This window comes from Castor canadensis, chromosome 14 (genome assembly GCF_047511655.1).
Source record: "Castor canadensis chromosome 14, mCasCan1.hap1v2, whole genome shotgun sequence".
Lineage (NCBI taxonomy): Eukaryota > Metazoa > Chordata > Mammalia > Rodentia > Castoridae > Castor > Castor canadensis.
This window is the reverse complement of record NC_133399.1, coordinates 44,598,680-44,618,070: the sequence shown is the minus strand read 5'-3', so window position 1 is coordinate 44,618,070 and position 19,391 is coordinate 44,598,680.

Here is a 19,391-nt window from a genome sequence, read left to right as displayed (position 1 = left end):
GGAGGCAGAGTTCAAAACGATCATGGTTGAAGTGCTGTCAAGGGAAATCATTCAGGAAACCCCATCTTGGAAATACCCTACAGCAAACAGGGCTGGAGTTGTGGATCAACTGGTAGAACACCTACCTAGCAAGCATGAGGCCCTGATGTCAAACCCAAGTGTCACCACTATAAAAAATCAAGAAATGAATACGTAAGAGGCAAATAAGAAAATGTGGGGCATGTTCTAGACCTAGCCTCACTCTAGGTATTCTCTATCCTGTATGACAAATGGTATTAGCAATACCTCAATTTCACATAGTATCCCATGCAGGTGTTTCACATGGGGACATGTTTCAAAACAGAAAATTTGTGAATTTAGGATAAAAGACAAATGGAAAAGAGGACATAAAAATCTGGGTTACATAACACAGGTGTGTAGATAAAACTCACTACCACTTTAATTTGTTCCCCAAAAATCAATCTAAATATCAACATATATAATTTTTAATAAAGAACCTTACAGCAAATTCTAAAGTCATCTGAATGTGTCTGTGTGTATGAAATTAGCCTAGATTCTTCTCAAATATAAGAATAGGAGCATCCATCATTATCTAATACTAATGTATGTTATTAAAGTATAATATTGAAATAACCAACACCAAGAAATCACAATACAAACAATTTTCACAGAAGAATGCATGTGAATTTATGTTTCCTATTGTTAACCATGTGAAAAATAACATTAAATGTGTCCTGACCATCTCAGACAACACACACAAGGACCTCAGTATAGGGACAGAAGCATTTATATGTAGAGACATTTAAGAAGGACAGATCCCTTAAGAGGTGTATGGCTCAGTCCTCCAGTGACTACTTTCTTTGTTGAACTGGGGTTTGAGCAGACCCAGGGCAGCTGTGGGCACTTGATGAAAGTCAATAAGGAAGCCCTGGGCCAGAACTAAACTACCAGATGATCCAAATGTACAGATTAGGTGCCAGTTCCAAGGAGACAAAGAAGAGAAGGAAAAGAAAAACACGCGGAGACAACAGAGGGCTCAAGAGATTCTCTGCCTTCCTCTAACTTGCAATGTGCACCAACAGAAAAATACTCAGCACCCTTTGAAAAAGGAAAGAGGAGGCAATACTGTCTGTTAGAACTGTGCCATAAGCAACAAATTATTGATAATGCTGCGGAAAGGGGAAGTCGGTGCTGTGGAATACGGGGTGGGAAGAGGATGGTTAAGGATTTATGGTTAGACCAAAGAAGCACTGGACTGGGACGCGGTGGTGGTTGTATTTAAGACTGCTTTCCACATATTTGGCAAGTTGGAGGCAAAAGAGGTGGGCCCAACAAGAGGAAGGCAGCCTGGTGTGGGCATGAACCACGGATCCTACCATCTCCACATGCCCGCTCACCTACACGTCGTCTACAAGTAGGGAGAGCGTTAGGCACGCGCCCTGTCCTGACAGCCCCTCCCACAGCCGGAAGGCGCTAAAGGTCGCGTCCCCAACCGCCAAAGCGAGAGGAGACCCAGGTCCAGCTGCCCTACAGGACTCACCGAGGCATTGTGGGGGACGCCAACCACTCGCTACAAACTGCTGCCCTTCTCCTTCAGGATGCTGACCTGCACCCCATATCCTTGGTTTTAGGGCGCCGGGCGACTTCCATGTAATTTGCTTGAGCCTGACAATTCACAGGGCATCAGAGGATGTGGCAGGAACCTGACCATCCTCCACAGAGGAGACAGCCTGGAGACAATTCCCAGATGCTCTCTGACAGCTAGTGTCAGTTTAAAACCCGCCCAAGATCGTTTAAGCCCGCCCCTTTGCCTCTGAGTCTGTGTCTGATTGGGCAGTCTACATGCCGTGCCTCCAATTGGCAGAATTGGACGCCCTGAATGACATATGATCTCATCAATCCATAGGTGCATAGCTGAGGGCGGTAACAATGACAAGGTCTCTACTGCCTCTTCTGGAGGGTGGACCGAACTTCATCATAGAACAGGTGTACTCACCTCATCTTGAAGATAGAGGATTAGGAATTCTAGCAAGAGGACAGTAGATGTTATGAGCTAAAGTGGGAACCTTACAGAAATTCACTTGGATTTTCTTACAACATAAGCATTTTCAACAACTTAATGTTAGTGGCTAAGTGAAACAGGCGTCATAGGAGCAATTCTCCAGGTAAGTCCCCTTTAATTTTGGTTTTAGCTGTTGGTAAGACTGGTTGTTAGACAAACGCCCAGACAGCATCCCCATCAGCGCCTCAGAAGCAGCACAAACCACAGTCCTGCCTGGCTGCACCAAGTGACCCAACCTGCCTGGCACTAACCTCCTACAAGACGCCATCCCTAGGCTACAAGTCTAGTGTGTCACAATCGTTACTATGGCCACCTTTCTGACGCAAGCTAACCGTCAAGAAGCCTTTCTGTTGCCATTTCGCTGTTTGCTTCCTCACGCAGATCCGGACCCATTCAGTTAGAATAGTCTGAGCAAAATAATTTTGTGTATTCAATGACAGTCCTCAGACGATCATACAGTCTTTTAGGAGATGCTTACAATTTTCAGTGCAGGAAGTGTATGTGAATATTGTTGAATGGCATCAAATTTCTCTAGCTTTGAAAGCCTCCGCTGATCTAAGAAATGATATCTCAGCCATGCACCTGTGCCTCATGCCTATAATCATGCCTGTAATGTGGGAGCTTGTTTTACAGCCCAGCCTCACTCTATAAATCCTGCACAATAAATGTTATTAGCACCACTAAGTTATATAGTTACATATGCATGTGTTGTTTCAAATGTTGACATGTTTCAAAAAAGAAAAATTGTGAATTTAGGCTAAAATAAAAAGGGACAAAGGAACATTAAAAACTGTGTTATATACTGCAGGTCTGTAGATAAACTCATCACAAGTCTACGTTTTCTCTCCAAAATCAATGAAATGTCAACATATACAATTTTAATAAAGAACCTGAAAGGAAATTCTAACCTCATCTGAATGTGTGTCTGTGTATTTGAGATGAAATCACCCTAGAAACTTGTCAATTGTAAGAATAGGAGTAGCCAACACAGCTTCACACTAATATATATTATTAGGTATAATAGTGAAGTAATAAAATACAAGCAGCCACAATACATACAATATTCATGTAAGAATGTATGTGGGTATATATTTCCTATTGTTAAGCAGGTGAAAAATGACACAAATGTGTCCTGGCAATGTCAGACAACACATATTAGGACCTCAATATCATTGCAGGAGCATTTACATGTGCAGAGACATTTAGGAAGTTTATGACATAGTCCTCTGGTGACTAATTTTTTTCCTGTGGCACTGTGGTTTGAGCTCTCCACATTGAGTCACTCCAACAACCCTTTTTTGTGATAAGTATTTTTGAGTTTTGTCTCACAAACTATTTGGTTGGGCTAGCTTGATAGGATGATTTTCCAGATCTCTGCCTCCTGAGGAGCTAGGATAACAGGTGTGAGCCAACAGCACCCTGCCTCCAATAACTATTTGACAGCCTGGATTATAACAAATTTGCACTGTTGATGTAGTGTACCAAACAGCAAACCACCTGCAGTGTGAACACAACATTCAGAATGGCTTAATTAAGAAGTTGAAGAGCCAGACTAGGATTATCCCTGTAAAGGCTGAGATCTGAGATCTGGAGGATTATGGTTCCAGACCACCATTCCCAGGGTGTCTAGGAGACCCCACCTCAAAAATAACCACAGTAACCTGGACTGGTGGTTTTTCTCAAGGGGTAGAGTGCCTGCTTTGTAAGCATGAAGCCCTTGGTCAAACCACAGTCCTCCTACTAATACCTTCCATCCACAGTAAGTAGTGGGAGAGTAACGTGTTTGAGAGGACATGGATATCCATCGAGAGTGGAGTCCTGGTACACTGCTGGTGAGAATAAATGTTAATATAACCATTTCAGAAAGCAGCTTGACAGTTCTTCAAAAAAACTAATCATCGAACAGTCAGATGATCCAAAAATACAATTCTAGGTATATATCCCAATAACAGACATCAGGATGTCCAAGATGACTGAACTCCGATGTTCAGTATAGCACTCTGACAGCAGGTAAAAAGAGAAACAAGTAAAGTGACTTTGACATGAGCATATACCGAGATTCCTCCCAGGTGCTCTGAGATGCTCAAAACCCACACCTCAGGCTGCTCCTCAAGAGAGGTCCTAGGGGATTCTAGTCACTAGAAATGCCAAGGGACCAGGCACAGGGCAGCTATGGGCACCTGATGTCACTCAGTTCTGTAGCCCTGGGTCAGAACTGAACTGCCAGATGACCCAAATGTTCTGATGAGGTGCCACTGCCTAGGGGACATAAAAAGAGAAGTAAAATCAATACAAACAGAAAACAGAGTCAAAGGATTCTTCTCTGGGTTCCAGTCATATGAAATGCGCACAAACAGTAAAATATTAAACATCCTTTGATAAAGGAAAAACGATGACATACTGTCTGTTAGAATAATGAGCAAAAAATAGTTCATAATGCTGTGGAAAGAGGAAGGTGGTGTTGAGGAATGTGGGCTTGGTGGAGGATATTTAGGGATTTATGGTTACAGAAAAGAGGCAGTGGACTGAGTGGTGGTGGTGTTTAAGACTGCTTTCCACATATTTGGAAATCTGGGGGCAAAAGAGGTGGGCCCAAGAGGAGGAAGGGAGCCTGGGGTGTGCATGAACCACAGATCCTACCATCTCCACATGCCCGCTCACCTCCACATCATCTACAAGTAGGGAGAGCATTAGGCACGCGCCCTGTCCTGACAGCCCCCTCCCACAGCCAGAAGGTGGTGAAGATGACCCCCCAACCACCAAACTTGAGGTGACCCCAGGCCCAGCTGCCCTACAAGAGGACTAATGATCACATAGTGGGGTGATGCAAACCGACAGTGACAAACTGCCTCCCTTCCCTTCAGGACACTGACCTGCATGTCCTATCCTTGGTTTTAGGTTGCCTGGCATCCTCCCTATAACCTGCTTGAGTCTGACCTTTCTCAGGACGACAGAGGCTGTGACAAAGCCACATGAACATCCTCAACAGAGGAGAAAGCCTGGAGACAATTCCCAGATGTTCTCTGACAGCTAGTTTCAGTTCAAAACCCTTCCAAGATCGTTTAAACCTGCCACTTTCTGTATCTGTACCTGATTGTGCAGTCCTTATGCCTTGCCTCCAAGTGGACAGGGCTTGAGGCCCTGAGTGACATTCCATCACACCAATCCATAGCTGGACAGCTGAGCTAGGTCACACTGACACATTCTATACAGCAGTTTGGGAGGGAGGACCTAGCTCATCATAGAACAGGTAAATAGGGAAGGTTTGAAGATGATAGCGGAGTATGATTTACAGCAGGCTTGTATATGTTATGAGGTGAATTGTGTCCCCCGGAAAAATTCACACAGATTTTTTAATTCATTTATTCATATGTACATACATTTTGGAGCCATTTCCCACTTGCCCCCGCCCCCTTCACATCGATTTTTTAATACAATGTTAGTGGCTAAATGAAACAATTGTCAAAGCAGCAATACTATGGGATTGAGACACCTTCAAAATATCCTCTACTTTTTTTGGCTGCAGGTAAAAGACTGGTTGTTGGACTAATGCTCAGCCAGCGACACGGCCAAAACTGCAGAGTTCACACAAGTGCCTCCAAAGGCAGTGCAAGCCACACTCTTTGCTGCCAGGCTTAATGGACTGCCCCAACCTGCCTGGTGCTAACATGGTACATGTCACCATGTATAGCCGATAGTCTAAGGTGCCACACCCATTATTATGGACACATTTGTGATGTAAACTAACCTTACAGAAGCCTTCCTTTGGCATCTTGCTCTCTTTTCTTTCATGAATACTGGGACTCATTGCATCCGTTAAAATGGTGCCTCAGACTGGACAATGGCTTCGACATATTTCCCTCAAATTCATAACTAATACAAATTCAGTTAATTGAAGGTTGGGTCCTAATCTGATTCATGTACTTTTCTACTGACAGGAAGATAAAGTACATCAATAGTCACAGAAAAACATTAAAGACAAGGAGATCCAGATGACAATAGAAAAACCAAGGTGAATGATCTCAGGAGAAATCATTCCATCCAATAACTTGATGTTCCAGAATGATGGGAAACTAAATGGGTACTGTTAAATGACAGCCTTCAGAAGCTCATACTGCCTATTTGGAGATACTTTGATTTTCTCTGCTGTAATTCTGAGAATATGGTTAAATGATATGTAATTACTCCAGCATTGAAAGCCTACACGGCTATAAGAATTGACATTTCCTATTGGAAGATTGCTTCTCCCTTGGGCTATGCACATGCATGAGGCCACAGCTGTCAATAAATTTGTGAAATTGTTTCATATCCTTTTTTGTTATAACCATCACCCCTTGTGAAAAATCTCTCTGGTAATACTGTTGATATGAAAGTTCTAGATAATTTGTGGAAAGGCCTTGTAGCTGATTGGTACATTGGGTATTTGGGACAGGTAAGCAAAACATGTAAGTAAGTAGTGTCTTGCAGATTCCATCTGAGTAGTGTAAAGTGAAAATAAATGTAAGATCTGACATTCTGGATTTGTGCAAATTGCCAATTGGTAGTAAAGGAAGGCAGATTTTGTTGGCATCTAGACTGTGAGTCATTTAAGTGGTTAAACACAAGGGCAGAGTCCATAAGAGACCCAATATTTGAATGTGGGTTTTGGCTGCACACTGGTACTCTGTAATTGCTGCCTATAGAGATGTTCTGCCCTGTCCCTCATTCACACAGTTGCACAGATCATGGTTGGTGAGGTGCCCCTGCTATTGGTCCAAGGAGACTGGGAATTCAAATCCAACAGTCCCATACTGATCTGCATGGAGCTCTAACAAAGTGCCCATCAGTCAGCCAGGAGGCTACAGCACTCTGCCTGGTTGTGCCCAATCTGCACAGGTGAGAGTTCTCCAGAAACCAGTCACCTTTTTCATGACTTCTCAGTATAATCATATAAGAATGTTTTCAAAAAGTTAGTGCATTAGAGACTTGCTGATCAGCCGCTCCCTGTGATTTGGGGGAATCATGCATGCACCCTCTTTCCAAGATGTTACACAATTTCAAACTTTAGAAGAAAGCAGGAGTGTAACACATATTATTTGTATAAACTCTAAACTTGGAATGTGGTATTCCTGGACACTTAGTGTGCTGGGATCCTTTAAACTCTTTTTATCAGTGATACTGGGGTGTGGAAGCAGGCCCTCATGCTTCCAAGTGCTCTACCACTTGAGCCTCTGCACCAGACCTTTCAGGTCTTATTATTTGTCACAGATGGCTTGGAACTGAGGTTATTTTAATCTTTGCCTCCCAAGTAGCTAGGATTACATGTGTGAGCTGCCAGTGCCTTGCCCCTTCAAATATATAATTACTCTGATAGGAGTAAGGTCAAGTGTTATGAGCAGGCATTTCAAAGAAGAGCAGTGTCAGTACTGTAATGATTACTGTGGTTATTTTTTTTCTATACTGGGGCATGAACTCACTATCTCCAACTATTTTGAATCCACCAGTTCTTCTTATTGTGGCAAGGTTTTTCAGATAGGGTTTAACAAACTATTTGCCTCCCATGGCTTTGAACTGGAATCCTCCAGATCTCAGCCTCCTGAAAATCTAGGATTACAGGTGTGAGTTACTAATGCCTTATTAATGTTTACTGTTATATAAGTACAGCTTTAAGGCAGGTATTACAAAGAGACTTTACAGGTGACATGGCATGACACACAATCCTGAGGAGTGCTTCTATTCTGCTATTTCCCTTATCAATAACTCATTTCATCATCTCGGTGACTATGGGAAAGGACCTGAGTATAGAGAGAAAAAGGCTTATGACCAAGACATGCAGTGAATGTTTGGAGACCAGAATCATGGGGACTTCCCAGAAATTGGGTGCTGTCTCACCCTTCCTGCACTATACATTATGCACTGTGTTGTAGGTGTCAGTGACCTTTAAGAATGTGATTGTGAACCTTACCCAGGACTGGTTATAGTGGGTAAATTTGTGAGATTTCTATACCAATAGAAATCCCATACCTGCTGTAAATGTCCCCACACTTGGCTCTTGGAATGTAAATTTCAGTAGCACTTCATGTCATCATACTGGTTTGACAGCTATCCATCCTGCCAATCTTAGACAACACACCTCAGGACCTCTATATGTAACCAAGAGATATATCCACAGAACAACTGTGTGTTCCTCGTCTTCATGGGAACATTTCTAGGAAATTCCACATTACCATATTGGTATGCCACCGATAGAGTCAACTGAAAAATCTCTGGATGACCATGTGGAGGGCAGGGGGGATCTGGCTTAAGTGATAGAGTAGTGGCCTAGAAAGTATGAGCTTAAATTCAAACCAAAGTATCCTCAAAAGTCATCAAAATCTGTGTAGAACTGAGTGTGAGTGACAAAATAATGCCAAGTCTCAGACCAAAATTCATATGAAGCCAGGTTCTGGTCATCATGGCATTTAGGAAGGTGAGGTAGTACTATCAATAGTTACAGGTGCCTGGGATACAAAGTCTGTTCAAAGATATCCTGGGAAGCATAGCAAGATTCTGTCTCAAAAAACAAAGTAGCATGGCAATGGTGACTCATGTCTGTAATTCCAGTTACTCAGGACATTTACCAGAATGATGATTGTTGGATGGCAGTCCAGGCAAATAGTTCAGGAGACCATATCTCAGATATACCCCAAACAAAACACGGCTGGCAGAGTTGCTTAGTGGTGATCATCAGTTGTCTTGTAGGGCAGATGGTCCTGGGGTCACCTCAAGTTTGGTGGTTGAGGGACGACCTTCAGCGCCCTCTGGCTGTGGGAGGGGGCTGTCAGGACAGGGCACATGCCTAACGCTCTCCCTACCTGTAGACTACGTGGAGGTGAGCGGCCAGGTGGAGATGGTAGGATCTGTGGTTCATGCACACCCCAGGCTGCCTTCCTCCTGTTGGGCCCACCTCTTCTGAACCCAACTTACTAAATATGTGGAAAGCTGTCTTAAATACAACCACCACCACTTCCAAGTCCAGCGCTTCTTTGGCCTAACCATAAATCTCTAAATATCCTCCTCCCAGCCCGCATTCCCCAACACAGGCTTCCCCTTTCCTCAGCATTATCAACTATTTCTTGCTCGTGGGACAGTTCTAACACATGGTAGTTCACAGTTCTCCTTTTTCAAATAGCAGCCCTACAAGACGACTCACGAACACATGACGTGAGTGACGCAAACCGAAGGTTACAAACTGCCTCCTTTCTCCTTCAGGACGCTGACCTGCATGTCCTGTCCTTGGTTCTAGGGTGCCCGGCGTCCTCCCTATAATATGCTTGAGTCTTAGAATTCTTAGGCTATAAGAGGATGTGGAAAAATCCACCCGAACATCCTCAACAGAGGAGAAAGCTTGGAGATAATTCCCAGATGGTCTCTGATGGTCAATTTCCGTTAAAGACTCCCCCAGCATCATTAAAGCCCACCCCTTTCCCTCAGTATCCATGTCTGATTGGGCACTCCACATGCCGTGCTTCCAATTGGACAGGGTTTCAGGCCCTGAGTGACATTAGATTGCACAATCCACACCTGCTTGGTTGAGAAAGGTCACAATGACATTTTTAACACTGCAGCTTAGGGAGGGAGGACCTAGTTCACCACAGAATAGGTGTACTAACCTGGTATTGAAGACGATAGCAGAATATGAATTAGTAAGAAGGCTTGTATATGTTATGAGCAGAAATGTGTCCCCTCCCCGAAAATTTGCATTAATTTTTGTACACAGTATTAGCAGATAAGTGAAACACGTGTCAAAGGAACAATATGACTTGATTAAGGTACTTTGAAGTTGTGCTTTCCTTTTTTTTTTTCAGCTGCACATCAAAGACTGGTACTTGCGCTAAGTGCAGAATTCACACAAGGCCTCCAAAAGAAGCACAAACCAGATTGCTTGCTGCCCAGCTGCAATAACTGCCCCAACCAGCCTGGGGCTAACCTACTACAGGTGGTCATCTATAAGCTGAAACTCTAACGTGACAAACAGTTACTATGGCCACATTTATGAGCTAATCTAAGCTTCCAGAATCATTCCTTCTGCAACTTGCTGTCATTTCTTTGCCATGATGACCCAGGCTTATTGCATCTGTTAACAATAGTACTTCAGACTGGACAATGCTTTCGACATATTTCCCTCAAATTGATAACTAAAATAAATTCAGTTAATTAGGGGTTGGGTCCTAATCTGATTCATGTATTTTCCCTATAACAGGAAGGTAAAGAACATCGACAGTCACAGAAAAACGAGAGAACAAAGGTTTCAAGATGACAACGACAAACCAAGGAGAGAGATCTCAGGAGAAACCATCCTATCCAAAACGTGATGTTCTGGAATAATGAGGAAAATCAATGTATACTATTAAATGACAGCCTTCATAAGCTCAAAGAGCTTTTTAGGGGACATTTAAGATTTTCTCTGCTGCAACTAGATGACAATAGAGTTGAATGACATGAAATTTCTCTAGCATTGAAAGCCTACACTGCTAGAAGAATTGGTATTTCATATTGGAAGATTGCTTCTCCCTTGGGCTATGCCCATGCATGAAGCCACAGCTGTCAATAAATTTGTGAAATAGTTTCATATCCTTTTTGTTGTAAACCTCAATCACTGTGAAAAAACACTGGGGTAATACTGTTGATATGTAAGTCTTGGATAATCTCTGGAAGGGCCGTGCAGCTGATTGGTACATGGGGTACTTGGTTCAGGTAAGTAAGAGAAGTAGCAAGATGCAGATTCCTTCTGAGTAGTGTAAAGTGAAAACAAATGTATGATCTGAGATTCTGGATTTGTGTAAGTTTGTTGCCAGTAGGTAGTAAAGAAGCAGAGATTCTTTTGGAGTCTGTACTGTGGGTCATTCAGAGTCAAGCCCTAAGACAGATCCAAGAAAGGTCCCTATATTAGAATGTGAGACTTGGTCCCACTCTAGTACTCTAATTTCTGTTGTAATTAGGTATTTTTGTGATAGGGTCTTACTATTTTCCTCCACTGGCTTTGAACTGCAATCTTTGTGATCTCTGTCTCCAATGTAAGAAGGAGTACAGGTGTAAGAGTCCAGTGCCTGGCTCTTACTAATACTTAATTACCCTGATAGGAGTCAAGGTCAGTGTCATGAGCAGGCATTTAAAAGGGAGAGCAGTCAGTACTCTAATATTGACTGTTTGATGAGTACAGGTTTAATAGAAGTATCAATGCCAGGAGAGTGGCATGACTCACAATGCAGAGAGGTGCTCCTATGCTGCTGTTGCCCTGAACAATAATTCAATTCTACATCTCAGTGACCATAGGCAAAGACTTGAATGTAGAGAAAAAGATCCAGATGACCAAGTCATGGATGTCGAGTTTGGAGATCAGAATCATGGGGATTTCTCATGAATTGAGTAAGAGATCCTGTGCTGTCTCACCCTATCCGAATCTATTTGCATGGTGCTTTAGGAGTCTGGGACCTATAAGGATGTGACCTTTATCCTCACCCAGGAGTGTTTTAGCAGGCAAACTTGTGGCTATTTCTCAAGTGCTAATAGAAACCCGATACTTTCCACAAGTACCCCCCACACTTAGACCTTGGAATGGAGATTTGATTAGACCTTAGGTCATCATACCGGAATGACAGCTTTCTGTCCTTCCATCTCAGACAACACACCTCAGAACCTAAATATGCAACCAACAGACACATCTATAAAGACTAATATTAGGCAAAAAAGGAACTATGTGTGCTATGTCTCATGGGAACATTTCCAGGAATGCCATGGAATCGTACCAGTATGCCATGGAAACACGTCAACTGAAAAATCACTGCATGTCTATGTGGATAACAAGGGTCAGACTTAAGTGGTTTAGTACTTTCCTAACAAGTATGAGGTCAAGTTCAAACCAAAGTGCCATCCAAAGACATCAAAACTGTTAGAACTGAGTGTGAGTGACTGAACAAAGTGAGGATTTTGTCCAAAGCTGATGTGGCGACCACAGTGAGGAAGCTGAAGTAAGAGGATCACTAGTTTCAGGTAAGTGAGCTACATGTGTGCTCTGCCATACCCTAGGCTACATTGCAAGATCCTATACCAAAAACCAAAGTAGAATGCCAATGTGGGTCAGGCCTATAATCCTAACTATGGAAGAGACAGAGTTCAGGATGACCATGGTGGAGGGCAGTCCTGGTAAATAGTTCACCAAACCCCACTGGAAACACCCAACTCAAAACAGGGATGAAGGAGTGGCTCAAGAAGTATAGCACCTGCTTAGCAAGGACATGACCCTGAATTCAAATGCAAGTACCACCAAAATAAATAAAAAGAAGTGAGGTAAAAACATAAGTGTAGGGCAAGGTCTATATCCCAGCCTCACTCTAGATCTTATATGTCCAGTACAACAAATAGTGTTAGCACAACCTAAGGTTCAGATAGTGTCACATGCATGTGTTGTTTCACATTTGGACTTGTTTGGAAAGGAAAAATTGTGAATTTAGGGTAAAATAAAATTGCAAAAATTTATACAAAAACTGGTTTACATATTTTGTGTGTAGATAAAACTCATCACAAGTTTAGGTTTTCACTCCAACATCAAACAAAATGTCAACATATTTAATTTTTAACAAAGAAACAAATCAAATTTTAAACTCCTCTGAATGTGTGCATGTTTTTGTATGTATGATTTAGCCTATAAACTTCTGTATCTTAAGGATAGAAGTGCCCATAATTATCTTTCACTAGTATGCATTATTAAGGTACAATACTGAAATATTCAACTCCAAAGAATGACAACACACTCAATATTCACAGAAGAGTGTATAAGAATATAAGTTTGCTATTGTTAACAATGTGAAACCTAACATTAAATGTGTCCTGATATTCTAAGACAACACACATGAAGACCTCAATATGGTTGCAGTAGATTTTATATGAGAAGAGATATTTAAAAACTATAGATCCCTTCAAAGGTTTTCAGCACTGTCCTCCAGTGACTTTTTTCCTGAGGTACTGGAGTTTTAAATCAGGACCTCTACCTGAAGTCACTCCTAAAACCCTTTTGTGATGTCTTTTTCCAGTTAAGTTCTCACAAACAATTTTCCAGGGATGCCTTCAAGCTGTGATCCTTCTGCTCTCTGCCTCCTGAATAGCTAGGATTACAGGTGTGAGACACCAGCATGCAGCCTCCGGTGACTACTTGAAAGCCTGGAGTATAACAAATTTTCCTCATGGCAATCTAACCACTAAGCAACTCTGCCAGCTGTGTTTTGTTTTGGGTATATCTGAGATATGGTCTCCTGAACTATTTGCCTGGACTGCAATCCAACAATCATCATTCTGATAAATGTCCTGAGTAACTGGAATTACAGGCATGAGCCACCATTGCCATGCTACTTTGTTTTTTGAGACAGAATCTTGCTATGCTTCTCAGGATATCATTGAATAGACCTTGTAGCTCAGGCACCTGAAACTAGTGATAGCCTTACCTTAGCTTCCTAAGTGCCGTGATGACCAGCCCCTGGCTCCATATAAGTTTTGTTCTGAGACTTGGCATAATTTTTTCAATCATACTCAGTTCTACACAGATTTTGATGACTTTTGAGGATACTTTGGTTTGAATTTGAGCTCATACTTAATAGGCTAGTACTCTATCACTTCAGGAAGACACCCCTGCCCTCCACATGGTCTTCCAGAGATTATTCACTTGACTCTATCCGTGGCATACTAATATGATAACGTGAAATTCCTGGAAATGTTCCCATGAAGACATGGGATGCTCAGTTGTTCTGTTGCAGGATATTGATCACTGTGGATATATCTCTTGGTTACATATAGAGGTCCTGAGGTGTGTTGTCTGGGATTGGCAGGATGGATAGCTGTCAAACCAGTATGATGACATGAAGTGCTACTGAAATTTACATTCCAAGAGCCAAGTGTGGGGACATTTACAGCAGGTATGGGATTTCTATTCCAATTGAAATCCCACAAATTTACCCACTAATACCAGTCCTGGGTAAGGTTCACAATCACATTCTTAAAGGTCACTGACACCTACAACACAGTGCATAATGTGTAGTGCAGGAAGGGTGAGACAGCAGAGGGTATCTCATTCAATTCATGAGAAGTCCCCATGATTCTGGTCTCCAAACATTCATTGCATGTCTTGGTCATCTGGCTTTTTCTCTCTATACTCACGTCCTTCCCAATAGTCACTGAGATGATGAAATGAGTTATTGATAAGTGAAATAGCAGAATAGCCTCAGGATTGTATATCATGCCATGTCACCTGTAAACTCTCTTTGTAATGCCTATCTTAAAGCTGTACTTATAAAGCAGTAAGCATTAATAAGGTACTAGTAACTCACACCTGTAATCCGAGATTTTCAGGAGGCTGTGATCTGGAGGATCCTAGGTCAAAGCCATGGCAGGCAAATAGTTTGCAAAACCCTTTCTCAAAAACCCTGCCAAAGTAAAAAGAACTGGTGGAGTTGAAATAGTTGGAGACTGTGAGTTCATGCCCCAGTATAGAAAAAAAAATAACCACAGCAATCATTACAGTACTGGCACTACTTTTTTTTGAAATGCCTGATCATAACACTTGACCTTCCTCCTATCAGAGCAATTATAAATTTGAAAGGGCGAGGCACTGGCAGCTCACCCCTGCAATCCTATCTACTCAGGAGGCAAAGATTAAAATAATCTCAGTTCCAAACCAGCTGAGACAAATAGTAAGACCTGAAAGATCTGGCAGGAACTCAAGTGGTAGAGCACTTGCTGAGCAAGCATGAGCACCTGCTTTCAAACCCCAGTATCACTCAAAAAAAGAGTTTAAAGGATCCCAGAACACTAAGTGTCCAGGAATACCACATTCCAACTTTAGAGTTTATGCAAATAATATACTATGTGTAACACTCCTGCTTTCTTAAATTTGCAATTGTGTAATGTCTTGGAAAGAGGGTGCATACATGATTCCCCCAAATCACAGGGAGTGACTGATCAGGCAGTCTCTAATGCACTAACTTTTTGAAAACACTCATATATGATTATGCTGAGATGTCATGAAACAGGTGACTGGTTTCTGGAGAACTCACACCTGTGCCATTTGGGCACAACCAGACAGGGTGCTGAAGCCTCCTGGCTGACTGATGAGCACTCTGTTGTAGAGCTCCATGCAGATCAGCATAGGACTGTTGGATTTCCCAGTCTCCTTGGAACAAAAGAGGTGCACCACATCACCAACCATGACCTGTGCATCTGTGTAAATGAGAGAGAGGGCAGAAGATCTCTATAGGCAGCAATTACAGAGTACCAGTGTGCAGCCAAAACCCACATTCAAATATTGAATATTGGGACTCTTAGGCACTCTGCCCTTGTGTTTAAACACTTAAATGACTCACAGTCCAGATGCCAACAAAATCTGCCTTCTTCTACTACCAACTGGCAATTTGCACAAATCCAGAATCTCAGATCTTACATTTATTTTCACTTTACACTACTCAGATGGAATCTGCAAGATGCTACTTACTTACATGTTTTACTTACCTGTCCCAAATACACAATGTACCAGTCAGCTGCATGGCCATTCCACAAATTATCTAGAACTTACATATCAACAGTATTACTGGAGAGATTTTTCACAAGGGGTGATGGTTATAACAAAAAAGGATATGAAACAATTTCACAAATTTATTGACAGCTGTGGCCTCATGCATGTGCATAGCCCAAGGGAGAAGCAATCTTCCAATAGGAAATGTCAATTCTTATAGCAGTGTAGGCTTTCAATGCTATAGTAATTACATATCATTCAATCATATTCTCATATAGTTACAGCAGAGAAAATCAAAGTGTCTCCAAAAAGGCAGTATGACCTTCTCACAGCTGCCATTTAACAGTACACCTTTATTTTCCCATCATTCTGGAACATCAAGTTATTGGATGGAATGATTTCTCCTGAGATCTATCTCCTTGGTTTGTCTATTGTCATCTGGACAGGTTTTCCTGTGACTATTGATGTACTTTATCTTTCATGTTAATAGGAAAGTACATGAATTAGATTAGGACCCAACCTCCAATTAACTGAATTTGTATTTGTTGTGAATTTGAGGGAAATATGTCAAAGCTTTTGTCCAGTCAGAGGCACCATTTTAACGGATGCAATGAGTCCCAGTATTCGTGAAAGACAAGAGAGCAAGATGCCAAAGGAAGGATTCTGTAAGGTTAGCTTACATCATAAATGTGGCCATAATAATGGCGTAGCACCTTAGACTATTGGCTATACATGGTGACATGTACTATGTTAGCACCAGGCAGGTTGGGGCAGTGCATTAAGTCTGGCAGCAAAGACTGTGGCTTGCGCTGCTTTTGGAGGCACTTGTGTGAACTTTGCAGTTTTGGCCGTGTAGCTGGCTGAGCATTAGCCCAACAACCAGTCTTTTCCTGCAGCAAAAAAAAAGTAAAGGTGTCTTAAAAATCATAGTATTGCTGCTTTGACAATTGTTTCATTTAGCCACTAACACCGTATTAAAAAATCGATGTGAAGGGGGCGGGAGCCAAGGGGAGAAATGGCCCCATAATGTATGCCCATATGAATAAATGAATAAAAACAATCGATGTGAATTTTTCCGGGGGAAAAAATTCACCTCATCACATATACGAGCCTGTTGTAAATCATACTGTTGCTATCATCTTCAAAACTTCGCTGTACACCTGTTCTATGAGAAGCTAGGTCATCCCTCCCAAACTGCTGCATAGAATGTGTCAGTGTGACCTAGCTCAGCTGTCCAACTGTGTATTGGTGCAATGGAATGTCACTCAGAGCCTCACGCCCTGTCCAATTGGAGGCACGGCACAAGGACTGCACAATCAGGTACGGATACAGAAAGGGGCTGGCTTAAACGACCTTGGAAGGGTTTTGAACTGAAACCAGCTGTCAGAGAACATCTGGGAATTGTCTCAAGGCTTTCTCCTCTGTTGAGGATGCTCACGTGGCTTTGTCACAGCCTCTGTCGCCCTGAGAAAGGTCAGACTCAAGTGATTATAGGGAGGATGCCAGGCAACCTAAAACCAAGGATAGGACATGCAGGTCAGTGTCCTGAGGGGAAGGGAGGCAGTTTGTAACCATCGGTTTACATCACCCCACTATGTGATCGTTAGTCATCTTGTAGGGCAGCTGGACCAGGGTCTCCTCTGGCTTTGGCGGTTGAGGTCGCAACCTTTAGCGCCTTCTGGCTGTGGGAGGGGGCTGTCAGGACAGGGCACGTGCCTAACGCTCTCCCTATTGTAGATGTCTTGGAGGTGAGCCGGCATGTGGAAATGATAGGATCTGAGGTTCATGCACATCCCAGGCTGCCTTCCTTTTGCTGGGTCCACCTCTTTTGCCCCCCAACTTACCAAATATATGGAAAGCAGTCTTAAATACAACCACCACCTCCCAGTCCAGCACATCTTTGGTCTAACCCTAAATCTCTAAATATCCTCCTCCCAACCCTCATTCTCCAACACCGGCTTCCCCTTCCCTCAGCATTATCAACTATTTTTTGCTCGTGGGACAGTTCTAACACACGGTATTTCATCCTTTTCCTTTTTCAAATAGCAGCCCTACAAGATGACTCATGAGCACATACTGGGGTGACACAAACTGACGGTTACAAACTGCCTCCCTTCTCCTTCAGGACGCTGACCTGCATGTCCTATCCTTGGTTCTAGGGTGTCCAGAGTCCAGCCCCAGGGAAATCCTGCTTCCCCACAGCAATTTTTTTCTTTCCTCATTTCTTTTATTTTCTTCTCTTCTCCTTCCTCCATCAAGCATAAATAAAGCACCAGCCAGAATCAAACACTTGACACCCTGAACCCCTAGCCTTGAGAAAGCTTCCCCACAATACATTATACTGAGAAAACTTGGTGGCTGCCATGGCTGCTGCAGCTGCCATAGCATCTCCAAACCTGCCTGTGAGACATTCAACAAAACAAACAGGTGAGTACCACCTGTCACATGGAACTCCCCCAGCCACCCCCAGAATAAACCAACACAGCTTCTGGGCAGACTTACCCCCCAACAAAAAAACCCCTGAGTAACAAATCTACCACAACAGCAGGGGGTGGGGGGGTATAAGCTGAAAGTACACCAGAGAAAGGGGGAGGGGCAAGGAGCAAATTTCAGCATGAACTATCAGTAAACAAATACTGGAAAGGCAGGAAAGCCGACATCAGGCAAGCAATAAACCACTCCCTGAAGCAGGGCAGTTAGGGGATCACAGAAATCATCTTCCAAGCCAGTGAGCAGTATCCAAAATCTAACTGCTCCACAAAACTGAAAAACAAACAATGAACCATCATAACACATAGACAGCAGAGGGGGCTGATGGAACACTGAACCTACTCCAGAGAAAGGGGATGGGGCAAAGAAATAAACACCCAGCATGGAAATCCCAGTAAACAAGCACAATGCAAAGCAGGTCAACTAGTGGACTATGAAGCTGATCTGCTGAACCAGAGGGCAGCATTCAAATTTTATCTTCCCCACCTCACTTGGGGTGAAGCTGACCAAACAGCTGCAGCTGAAGGGTAGCACAGCTATCAGCTGAGGAAATTGATATCCCTGACCACACTGCATGACCTGGCAAAGCTACCTCACCTCACAATTTCAATTTAACTGGTAGATGGAAGCACAAAACACTACTCACAAGCAAGTCACCTGGTGAGACCACATCAGAGCTTCTGCTTATATGCCAATACCAATACTGGATGCCAGAGGAGTAACTGCAGAACTATTGTTCTTGAACCTGGAGGTTTTTGTTTGTTTGTTTTGGGTTTTGTTTGTTTGTTTTTTCTATTTTTCCTGCTGACTTTTTTGCTTTTTTGTTTTGTTATTGTGGATTTTCTATTATTATTTCTACTCCTATTAACCTTTTCTTCTTTCTATACTATCTTTACCATCACTATCTTCTCATCCCTACTCTCACCCCCTTCACTCCCCCTCCTTCTCTTGTGCTAAAATCCATTGCTCTTTTCCAACAAATCATTCTGCCCCTTCTCACTCACTCTCTCCTCTTGCCCTTACCTTCCCTTTCTATTCTCCCCCAACCTGTCACCAGTCTACCCCTCCCTCCTTCACACTCATTACCCACTGACAAAACTACTATACCAATTTTACATATCCACAAAACTCTGCAATCCCTGACACAATCATCCTCCACTACAAAAGGAATATACCCCCCACAAGGACCACAAAACCCAGAAGGCCCCACACTGCTCCCTCCACTCACCCACCCCATGTCCCACATCTCCCTTCAGTGCCACCCTACCCAACTCCCCAAATTTCAATAGCTATCCTAATGAACATTAACCCCCACAACTC